The following is a 13,077-nucleotide window of genomic DNA, read 5'->3' as shown; positions in this document are numbered from 1 at the left end:
AGAGAAAACTAAAGAAATAAAATTATGTTGATTGTAAATTTTGGTAGGTAATTAAACTCTTCCTATTTATTAGTTATCCTATTTATTAATGAATTTTTGTTTTTAAAAAAATAAAATCACTTTTATTAGATTAAAATGATAAAGCTGATTTGGATTCTGCTGAAATTTCTATTAACATTTACTCTGAAGCAAAAAGTTTTTTTGGAAAAGTCTAAAAACGGACAAAGATATAAATCTAAATGGGATGTACTGTGACGAGACAACAGCGAATTTTCTAAAAAAAACTTTATATGTATTGCCTTGTTACAACAGCAGATTCCCTATTAACTTTTGTCATTATATATTTAGAGAGTGCTGTACATTCGACGAGTAAACACTTTTCACTATAGTGTCTTGGTCTTATTTCAAATTTTTCATCTATTTATCTTCTATTGATTTATTTCTGTTATATAACAAATTCTGTTATAAATAAAGGAAAAATGTATATTTATCAAAAAGCATTTATCTAGTAATTATTAGAAATAATTCTCATATCCGTATTTCAGGGCTGATTGTGCTCCGGAAATAATCCGGATTTCCGAATCTTTCGCTAACAGTGATCCGGAGATCGAAGGTCCAGACGTTTCAAAAAATCATTGATCACAGAAGTTTCCGGAAATCAAATTTTCAATGGTGGAACTTAAAAACACAGTTTATTTTACTTGTTTGTAAGGAAGAGTCAGAGAGATACTTTATATGCTTATATTCATGATTATTTATCAGAGGATTTTTTATGAGTAAATAGTTATTATAATCATAAACTCAAGAAGTGTAAAATTTTAAATATATTTTAAGTAAACTAAAAAATATTGAGAAAAAGGAAAAAAAACCTTGTTTAAATTTTTTTCTAATTTAAACTTTTTTTTATTTAACTCAAGAAATTTTCCGGAATTTTGACTTGGGCTCACAATCACCCCTGTTATTTATTCTTCTATTAATTTAAAAAGAATTATAGTTAATATAAATACATATTTTATTCAATACACACATGAATTCTTTGAAAAAATTTTTTGCAATATTTAAATAAAATGATAATTTACTTAAGAAAAGAAAAGTGTATTTACGACGAAAAGAACACCCAAGAATTTATGGGATTAAAATTGAATAATCATATAATTACATAATGAAATTCAAGTAAAAAAATGAAAGAAAACAATGAACTCGTCTTACAACTTATAGTAAGACTGCACAGGCCGCTGTTTAATTTAGAACAAAAAGTGTTGCCATATTCTCGTACTTTAAACAAATGCGTCGTTTTTTTCGCACTGTAAAAATAGAGGGAAACAATCTAATTTCTCTCAGAAACGCCAAATTTACTCTAACTAGAGAGTTGTAATAGTATAGTTCAATTAGAAAAAAAAACGTATAAATTCTAAAATAATGTGTTCTATATCCACTCAATCTGATAGGACAGCATTGTGCTATTCTATATGGTTTTTAAAGAGACTTCACAATAGAATAAATACCTGTTTGTGGAAATTAAATGATGACCAAAATCATATTTAGCTATTTATACCACTCTGAGAATTGAGTTCTTATAGAAAAGAGAAATTTTAATGCCTGATTATTTCTCAGCAGAGTTCTCTTAATAGAAAAGATTTCAAGTCTTTTGTAACCAAATTAATTGGTATTCCCTCCTAATTTCATTAATTTGAAGAAAAAAAACTTGTTTTTCTGCACAAATATATCAATTCTTAATGCAAGAACAAAAACTGTTCATGGTAAGCAAAATTTTACATTTTTAGGTTTTAAAAAAAATATTTTGTAAGTAAAGGCAGCTTAAACCTAGAAGTGAGAATGAGAACAGAAAACTGTTCTACAATGTATACAAACAACATGTTCTGCAATGTATACAAACTAAATGTTCTACAATGTGCCGACCGGCCTGTTTAGGGGGCAGGGAACTGTCCTTGCATCAAAAAGGTTCTGGGTTCGAATCCCGGGCAAGGCCTGGGTGTTCTTTCCTTCTCTGTACTATCTGTCCTCACTGCGAGCGACGTTTGCCCACCTAATAGGGTGCCCCTGAAAGAAAGGCCAAAAAAATCGCCCTGTAAATGCCTGAATTGACGGATGTGTTGTTGGGGGAAAAAATGTTCTACAATGTATGTGCAAATTTGCAATATACTATTACAATGTTTGTTTGAGAACTTACAATATTATACAAACTAGCAAATTTTTCTTAGGTTTTCAAAATTTGGCACCAATTATTCTTGCATTATTCTATTTATATGTGGAAAACCGTATCTTGGATATATGGAGTTTGTTGTAAAATATTGTTAGATTTTTAAGTTGAACAAATGTTATTATGAATAGAATTATTAATGGTTGTAATTTAATACATTTAAAAAATTGAATTTTCCAAAAATTATAATTTGTAATAATTTAAAAATGTAATCAACTATGAATACGTTGAAGTTGAATATATTTTATTACTTTTTCTAACATCAAATTAATTGTAGTTATCATGTGTGTACTTTTCTTGCTTTTATAGAGATATAATAAAAAAATATGAATATTTTGATTTAATCTGTGATACCTGTGTATTTTTAATATTTCTTTTCGTCATCGAAAAATTGTAAACTGTGTTTGAATCTACGTTATGTTAAAATACTTTTTCTTAGATGAGTACAAAATATAGGTTTATATAACTATTGCATTTATGATGTCTATTTTGATTTTTTAATTTCATTTTTTTCTTGAAATAATTGCATATTTAGTTTAATGTATTTTACTAATGAAAAATACATTTGGGAGCACTGTTGGAATCGTTAGGGAAATGTTCATCATATTTTAACATTAATAATGTATATAAATTAATGTAACGTGAGCATGAAATTTCTCTTCAGAAATATATGAATTCATACAGTAATTAACGTTTTGGTAGTTTTAAATTATTCTTCTCCTTTTAAATGAGGCCTTCTTCGGTTATTAATTTCTTGACCCTGGTATAGGTTTGTTGCTCTTGCGACTCTTTGAGCGGCTCGCTCAATTGTAGGTCTCGCCGCTGGTAAAACCTCTAGACAAAAAAGCTCGGGCGGGTACATATGACTTATGTCACCAACTCTAAAAAGCACAGCAATTGCACTTTTTGAATTCTTTGGGTAAGATGCCATGGCGATTTTCTCTAATTTCCATTTTCTTTCTCGTTTTTGCCACAATATAGCTTAAAGCATGATTTAATTTCGTTACCACGAAGTACAATTGATTTCTGTAATAAGCCTAACTCGGTATAGTCGCACCTGGCTTTCGTGTCATTATGTTATTTCGTGTTATTACATCATCCAATATAAATTTTGAAACAGATAAAAATCTTGGAAGTGTAACGTATCTAGCTAGACATATTGAAATTGATATGCCAACCAAATTTAGATGCATAGAAGAATGTACTACGAGCAGAGTGTCCGATGAAGGACAGTCTGATTTCAAAATTTAAACCTTGCAAACAAATGACAAAATCAGAATTAAAAAAAAAGCTAAGTATGTTAAGTGTAAAAGCAGTAAAAATTTGGTTCATAAATTTGGAATTTAGTGACAAAAGATGTCGTTTTACTCTGTGCAGTGTTCTTAAAGAGAATGCAAATACTTCTCGAAAAGAATACAGAAACGATTCTTGAAATCACTATGAAATCTGTTAAGAATGTTTCACGTTTAATTGATAGCACTGATCATCGGAGCAATATTCATGGAGACTTAGTAATGCCATTACAGCTTGCAGCGCCATCTGCTGACATTTTTCAAACTATCGAGTTTCAGTATAAAAACTTTATAGCCCTGGCCCTAAACATTCCATTTGTTTCAATCTTCTTTTGTTTTCGAGATTTTTGACATTAAGCTATCCTTCGATGGGCACCTTGATATAACTGTTCTCTTTGATGTGGTGTAGTTAGCTTTATAGTAAGCCATTTAAACGAGCCATTTAACCTGCTTTACAAAAGTCAATAACAAAAAAGCAGGAAGAATTATTAAATTTACTTCTGTTAACTTTCCGTTTAGGGATCGTGGTTGCTATATATTGTGGTAATTTTTCGTTTTAAATGTAATCGTTGTATTATTATAAATGAAAAACGGTTAAAATTTAAATTTATGTTTGAAGGACCTACATTATTCAAATCACCATGTTGGAAGCTATTGGTTTGATGATTAAGGAATATGCTTTCAAATTTAGAAACGTTCATAAAACTGACGAATTTTCTAAATAGTTGTATAAACTTATGTTGTCTAACAGTTTATGTTTGTTGTGTACTTGAATCAAAACTTTATTTTTACAATTGTCTCCTTTTGTTTCGTACTAGTGAAATAAATTATGTTTATATAGATATTTATGTATTTTACATGTTATCTTTATTTGTCTTGTAAAACTGTTATAAAGTATTTTCAATGCTGTAGTTTGGCCTTTTTATTGACTATGGAATCGAAACACTTTCATTGAATATAAACATAAATAACAGGAATGTATTTTGGGATTTCTTAATCCATATTTATAAAATCATTAGTTCAGATATCCTATAAATAGGAATAAAATTACTGTTATTGGGGAATCTTAGCAAGCATTTTTTTTTACTGGTGTGCAAATTTTAATTATAATGCTCAAAATTCTTTTGTTGTGGAAAACTAAAATTTTTCGGAATTAATTTCGGAGGCTCTACCATGTTCTTGTTCCGCTCACCTACCTTAATAATCGCTTCTTATTCATCCTTATTTCTTAAGTGTTCATATTTTAATGAAAAAATATAATTTTTAACGATGAAGTATATTTATTTAGCAAAGTATTTCAGAGGAAGAAATTCCAATAACTATCGAATTCCAATAACTATTAAATTAAATTATTATAAAAATTATTAAATTAAATTATTAATTCCTATAACTATTAAAATAAAAACTGGTATTCGGTTCTCAAATAAAAAGTATATGTCTGAAATAAAATTCAATATGTCTAGTTTCAACTCTGCAGCTAGAACAAATGACTGAATTATAAGGTCTGAATTCTTTTATACCATATTAATCTGCATATTTTTCAATTGAAAAATCTTAAGGTTCAACTGTTTTTATTTAGTAGAAGCTGAGAAAAATTAAAATTAATTATTTTTAAAAAAATAATTTGGTAACAATGAAAAAATATTTAAATGGGGCGATGAATATTAAAATGTGATTAACTTACGAGAGGAACTTTACTTCGTGCGTGCATAGCGTAAAATTTGATGTTTCTCTTTTAGTTGTCTAAAAATTTATTCGTAGTTTAGTAAAGAAATTTGAATAAGACATTTTATTGAATTCAACGAATGTCGAGTTTTGTAAAAGCATGCTTTTGATAGAATATGATTATTCACCAGATTGTGCTTATTTAATGTGATTGTATTTTATTTTTTAGTTTGTTTTCTCAAAAATTATACAATTTCAATAATATGCATACGTATGCATAAATTTGGAATAGCATATTTATAAATTTCTCAAATATGTATTTTATAACTAATAATACGAATACGTAGTCAACAATTTTAAGCATCTTAAAATTTCTCAACATCTTATAAATCGTCTTAACCTTAAATTAAGTTTTTTAATCACCTGTCCGGGAGTGTTTCACAGAAATATTTCACCATATATTTAATTAAATTTTAATATTTTTGGAAATCTTATTCTTTACGCAACTGCGTATATTATTTCTTCATTAATATACTAATAAATTTTTTTAGTACTTTAGTTTAGGTTTTCTCTAAAGTTCCTTTTTAATTGTTGACAATTTTTTTCTTTAAAGAAAACTTAGAATTATTGTCTGCTAGCTAAGAATGAAACCTTGTTAAGAAAGTAAAAATATTTCGCTGTTTAAAATTATTTGATGCAAAACAACTGACTATTTACTAAGCAAACAATTTATTTCGAAAAATGAATATTAATTATTGGTTGTCCTTTTTTTTTGTTTCTTGTGAAATTTCAAAAATTTTAAATTTGAAATTTCAGAGTTACGTGAATATTAGGAGACAAGGTAAATCTTCTACAGGAGAATCAAAATACGCCGAAAATTACATGAAAGCATTTAAACTCTGCAAAAAGCTTTGGAAAAATAGCTGCTCTTCAAAACGCCCAAATCTTTCTAAATTGGTTTCATTTTCTAATCAATGGGCTTATTTAAGTCGCAATATTTAGTCACCTTAACTGTTTCTGATAAAATTAATATGCATGCATTTTTTGTATTTTAATGTTCTTCAAATAGTATTATTTTTTATATAGGTTAGTGATGCATGTTATATATTTATCTCGAAAACATTTTGAGAAAGATTAAGTATACATTTATATTTAAATTTGTTCTAATTTTTTATTATTGAATTCTATAAAATATTTAGTTACATATTTTAATTTCCTGTGATATTTTTATCCCGTGTACATTTTTAAATGTTTATTTAAACCGAATATAGCTTTTAAAAAGGCTTTTTGTTTAGAAAGAAGTTTTACGATACTTTTAAAAGAACACTGAATGCTACATCATTATTTTCTTTCATTTTATAATGCACTCATTAATATCTATAAAAGATATTAACAACTTCGCTTCGGACGCAAACATAGTATTTTTGTGGTTGTATTAGCCTCGTTATTTCACACCTTGTATACTTGCAAATTAGGCTCCTCATTTAGCAAACAGGAGGACTCTCGCCCGAAACAATTCATTTCAATTATTCTACATTTGTGAATCTCCAACAATTGACCGACAAGTGGAATTAGAATGAAAGAAAGGAAGAAGAAATTTGGAACAATAACAAAAAATAATAAAGTTTTTCTTACTGCGCAATTCTACAAGTGCATACTCGTAGAACTCAAAATATACGATCATAAGGCACAAAGGAAACAAAACAATAGCAAGAGGGAAAAAAATAGTACGTGGAGTCCCTCCGCGCGGAAGAAGTGAAAATTCGTAATGTGGAAATGAAAATAGGAAGGGGTAGAAATTGATTTTTAGTGAAATCATATTGTTTCTTAAAGACAAACTTTATTAACAATGCTTACAATTCACAATTAATCGTATCTTTTAATTATCATTTTCGAGTGGAGAAATATCCAAATCTATAACATTTATAATGGGATTATGATAACTAAAGTAAGATGCGAAATGTTTGAGTTCTATTTTTTCAATATTTCTTGCAAAAACTGCATCAATGGTAGTTATCCCTTTGGTTGTTGGATCATTCCTACCATTTATCATTTCCAATCCAAATTTGTCTTTAAGGAAGGTTAATAATGTTTCAACTTCAGGTACACTCTAAAAACTGTACCTCTGATTTCAGAGGCACAGGCTAAATGTACCGTGTATTTTCTCGTGTAAGAGGCACATAACTAATGTGCCTTTAAAAATGAGAGGCACCACAACAAATTAAAGGCACCAAAGCAAATGCCAGTCAATGCGCGGTACGAAAAGACTTTCGTGCCTCTCAAATTCGCTTCATTTCTTTCTCTTCGGTACGATCATGTAACGGAGAACAAGCGCATGCGCACATCAGTGAAAAATTTTATGACGAAATACTTTTTCTGTCCCCTCGCATCCACGCTACCGATGGAAGAAGTTTTCTACAAATGTGTTCTATTGATGTTATAAAAATGCTTGAATTTGGTAAGTTTAATACTTATATCTTATTTTTATATTAATTCCTAAGTAACGACGGCATCTTTTTTATTAATACATTTCAATTTTTATTAGTGAATTATTAATGCTACAAATCTTATAAAAATGTTTAAGCGAGAGAGCTAACCCTAGTTATGTTTACATTTCTGTTGTAGTTGTATTATTTATGTTTTATCATTATAATATTAAGAGGAATGTTTTTAAAGTGCCCTATATTTGTTCTGTAGTGTTTGATTATAATTTTGTGTGAGGTTTTCAATGTGGCGATTGCTATGAATAAGAAATCATTTTTATTTGAAATACCAATTTGCTTTTTTGTTTATCTTAGTATACATTCGAGAGCTATCACAGAATGATTGAATAATTTAAAAAACAACGAAGAATGTTTTCGAATTTTTATTATAATTATGAAAAGTATACTTTCAATCATTAGCTATTTTAGAAAACAATTGACATTGATATCGAATTATAATTATTTCAAACTGTTACTAAACTTACAGTTGATATAAACCTGAAGAAAAAAAATAAGATTATGCTTTATTTATATTTTAAATATGGTGTAAGCATGGGAGAAAAAGGCAATCTTCTAATGATTTATAAATTTTTAATTAGTTATTATTTTTTTTGAAAAAGTAATGTTTAAAAATGTTTTATTCTAACATCACAGCTTTCAGTGTATAATTTCAAATTTTAGTTTTGAATTTATGACTCAAAATAGATAACATGGGATATATAATTATTTACGACTGTGAAACTCCTTTTAAAAATTTTAACATTTCAAATTGAAATTTAATTTATTTGATTTTTAAAAAGGATTAATAGCTTGCTCCAGGGTGCTCTTGTGGCACAGCTGGTTAAATTATCTTTCACACTGCTTATTAGAGAACTAGGGTAATGAGTTAGATCCTGGCAATGTATAAAACAACTGGCGTGTATACTTTGCATATAAATTCTGCCACAACTGAAAGTTCTCTCATTGGTTATCATGCAGAAGATTCAAACGAGCTAGCTCAAGCGGAGTCTACTTTATCTGACCAGTATCAAAATTACTTGGCATTTTAACCATGGCCGTTAAAAAGTAAAGCTTTAGAAATAGGATTTTTGGTCATGGTTGAGTGATGGGCGGTGATGAGTACCTTGCTCTTTGTTTAAAATAATATAATGCCAAGTACTTAACAGCTTGAACTTTTTAAAAAATATTAAAGTATTGTTAACTTGAGCAGTTTAATTTACATAATTCTGATATCAATAACTATATATAAAAAATAAAAAAATTATTTGCATAACATTCATTGGATCACAAATGGATTAGATATGCAGAATCGCTGTTGTGTCACTGGCATTTTCCAAGATAAATTCTTAATGCTTTATCGATATATACTGAATAATTTATTAAAAAAATACTTGGTACTTCATATTCAATGCTCAACACTTTATACTCCATGTTTTCTTGCTACGAAAAGCTACCTAGTAAAACTTTCTAATTCAGCATCAGTGATAATAATTTTTAAGAAACTTTTATTTTTTTTATTGTTATTGCTACCTTACCTGTGTTACTTAGAATAACATTATCAAAAAACTTTTATTAATCTATAACTAATGCTTTTCCTGAACTGTAGTAAAAAAAATATGAAGCGAAGCAATTTTGATAACAATATTTAGAAAGAAAATATATTGATTGTAAGGATTGATATGTGTATAAACTTGATACAGTGAATTTTTTTTTTTGCTCTCTGAAAGGCAATTTAATGTTTGTGTAATCTAAATTTATATTATTATTATAACTAAATGATTAATAGTTTTTTTTTTGCTGTTACTTTCTGTCTTGACTGTGTTCCAGTAAATGCAAAAAAATGTTTTTAATTATTAAATATTTTTATAAATAATAATTATTTTTATAAATAATAACTTTTCGATTTACATTAGAATTGTCTTTGTTGACTCCAATTTTGTTTTGTGTTAAAAACAATCCTTGCACTTTCTTATGTATTTAAGCTTAGATAGATTTACACTTTTTTTTTCTTTAACATGTTGAATGCCACACTAATTTTACATGGCTTGCCCGTCTGGCCAAAATGATTTTTTCAGTATATAAACCATTTTAGTAATAATAATAATATTAAAAAAAATTGGAGCATTAAAAATTTGTTCGAATTATGTGTTTCGAATAATCTAGGTTTCGCCGTTCATCGGTGACCCCAGTGGCGCTACGAAAAACTCAGCACCAGTCACCGGTGACCCCTATGGCATTCAACGTGTTAAATTAGTTCAATAATATTATATATAAAAATTATTTTAGCTAAACCTATTCTTAATGTAATAAAATCTTCATGAATGTATTTGTGTACATTGTGATAGAAACTTTTAACTACTTATTCAAATAAAATACTCTTACATTGATAAGTCCTGTTTTAAATGTTCTAGCCGAGCTGAATGCATGATAAAACACTTACATGGAGACGAAAACCACTAAGCCTGCTACAGTTAGTCTGGCGTCCAGGGGACTCAAACCCATGATCCAACTACCTCTGAGGGTATTTTACATCAGCACTGTGGTCAATGCTAAACTATAAATAATGTGAATGCTGTGGGAAGGATTTGATCAGGCCTCCTCTGCAAATGCTTTGCCCATGTACCTCCCCCGGCAAAGTGTTTAACTTGAGCATTTTTTCTTCCGGATGCAACCTTTAAATGTCCGTTGCTATTTCTCCGAATTATTGTGATTCTGTATTAATAACTAGTGAAAACTAAAAGAAAGAAAAATGTGTGTCATTTGATTTTTTTCAAAATTTGGAAAATGTTTTAATAAAAGTTCTCTGCGAAACATGTGGACTTTTTTTAATAAGAGTCTGCATTAAACGAATCTTACCATCTCCAAGTAAAATTGACTTACAGTTGTTCCACTCTGTAAAGCAAATTTATCTATATGTTATCACCTTTTACTATGATATTTTATTTTCTCATTATAGTGCTAATTTTTTTTAATTTTGTTTTATTTTAAACTATAATTTTTGTAAATTTGGTTCAGGCTATTCTCACTGGTTAAATTACTCATTGTATTAAGTATGCTTACCATTATAATTTTGCTTCCGGTGTTGTATTTTCTTTTTTTACCTGCACTTTTTCTTTATTGACTTTTAATTATGATATTACTATATATATATACATAGCCTATACTAAGTATTTCAAATTATTTGCCAGATTTTAAAATTCTTAGCCAAAGGAAAATGTTAGAAATTTTTTATGATAGATTTTTTCTGTAGGAAACTTTTAAACATAATACAAATTTATTATAAATTAATTATTTTATAAAAATGCAAATAGAAATTTAGAGTCATTTTGCTGTTGGGGAGGAGTAAACGTGCAATGAATGGGGGAGAGATTGAAAAATGCAGATGTTTTATCGTGTTTGAGGGGAGGAAATAAACATAGATTGTGGTTTATTTTTGGCAACGTATTAGATTAGTGTAGTAATATAAAGATAAACCTGAATCGACGCTATGTTCTGCGTTATTAAATTAGTGCATATATTATTGTCATGAAAAAATATTTCTTCTGTTAAAATAATCTGCATCTTGTTTTTCGTTTGAAAACAGCTTTCGCCAATACTTTCCCCCAAAAGGGAACAAGGTCTTTTTTCTTCAATTGTAAACTAGCCATTGTACATTTTCTCTATGGATTAGTTTTATTTTGTACATTAGATTGTTGTAATCAAGTTTAAGTTAAAATAATTTTTATTTTAATAATATTTATAAAACAAATGCATGTTTAATGATTGGGGATAAAAATGCGGAATTTACTATAAAAAATATATAAAAAATAAATAATAAAATATATAATATTTATAAAAAATAAATATATAAAAAATATATAAAATTTAAAATACTATAAAAAATAAAAATTCTGAAACAAGCTTTCAAAAAAAATTGCAAAACGCTTTTCATATATTCAGAGCTCAAATAAAATTGTCAATTAAATAATATTAAGTACAGTTAGTTCTAAAAAAATTGAAAGCTAATGTTCCCAAAATGGGAATGATGGCGCCTAATGGGTTAATATGCTTCGCCAAAATCAGGCTTTTAAAAAAAATTCATTTCAATAGAAAGAAATCTTTGATTTTACACTTGTAAAGTCATTTGATTAAACATATTTGATGTTATAAAACATATAAATTGTTCAAAATCTACATCTATAATTTTAAAATATTGTGAAAGTTCTATGTTTTTCCATATTTGTGTGCAACTGTTACTAAATTATGTAATATTGTTCTTTATGTGTGAAAATAAAAGATATTAGATTTCATGATATTTAGTGTTTAATTTTGATTCTTATAAAGCTATTTTATTAAATCTCTAAATATTTAAAAAATATCTAAATTTATAAGAAATTTCCATTTTGAGGATACTTTTTGGAAAAAAATCCATGAATTATATTGACTTGGAATAAACAGAAATAAATATTATTTTTTATACCTATATCTGATTAGAAAACATCATTGTAATTGTTGAAGTATCATTAAACGCTACATGATTAAAGAAATTGTGAAAATTTACATATTTTATAATTGCCTATGAAAAAGCCTTAGATGGAATCCCTTGAGATGATTACCTCAAGTGGCCAATATTCAAAGAATTCAGAAATATTTTTCATTAAGAATTATTATAATTAATATCTTGGTAATAGTGTAAACCCCTTTTTATATGAAGTGCAAGCAAATTACAAATGGGTAAAAAAAAAAAGTGTGTTCAAATCTGGTAAATAACAGGTTTTGGTACCACTAAATGCTTATTTCAATGAGTGGTTCATAAAAGCAAAATCTAAGGTACAATGTACCTTTCAAGCTAAGAGGTATATCTGATTTTGCCTCTGAAATCAGAGGTTCATTGTGCCTTTCATTTTTAAAGGTACGTTGTGCCCTTAAAATTCAGAGGCACAAACGATCCAAATGTGCCTCTGAAATCAGAGGTACATTGTGTCTTTCATTTTTAAAGGCACGTTGTGCCCTTAAAATTCAGAGGCACAAACGATCCAAATGTGCCTCTGAAATCAGCGGTACAGTTTTTAGAGTGTAAAAAGAAATTCACATTAAAATCTCCTGCAAGGATCACAGGCCGCTCACAATAATCAATTTCTTCACCAGTAACGTCTGCCAGAGCTTGTGAACCTGCAGTGGATAGTCGTGGCAATAAAGATTTTGCAATAAATAATGTTATATCCCACATGGCTGCATTTGGTGAAATATAAATGGCAATTAGAAAAGAGAAAACCTAACAATCAATTGATATTCACAAGAGACGTACCTTGACATAACCTTAAATCCGTCGCATTGTCCGTAGGATTGTTTTCACTCATTTTTTACAATTGTTATCCACTAAGTTTGAAAATAAAAAATACTACCCTATTAAATTATATGTGTATCAAATCAAACT

General features: G+C 28.0%; 1 long non-coding RNA gene across 1 annotated transcript; it reads left to right on the top strand.

Annotated features, from left to right (window-relative positions):
- The first annotated feature begins 7,504 nt into the window (after nucleotides 1-7,504).
- On the top strand, nucleotides 7,505-10,472 carry LOC147807367 (uncharacterized). Its single transcript, XR_015435656.1, has 2 exons — nucleotides 7,505-7,636; nucleotides 10,073-10,472. It is a non-coding gene; the product is annotated as an uncharacterized LOC147807367 (long non-coding RNA).
- Nucleotides 10,473-13,077: the final 2,605 nt, after the last annotated feature.

The sequence above is a fragment of the Parasteatoda tepidariorum genome, chromosome 7, assembly GCF_982258835.1.
Source record: "Parasteatoda tepidariorum strain Cologne lab strain chromosome 7, Ptep-v5.0, whole genome shotgun sequence".
Classification (NCBI taxonomy): domain Eukaryota; kingdom Metazoa; phylum Arthropoda; class Arachnida; order Araneae; family Theridiidae; genus Parasteatoda; species Parasteatoda tepidariorum.
This window is presented reverse-complemented; position numbering and strand designations above follow the sequence as displayed.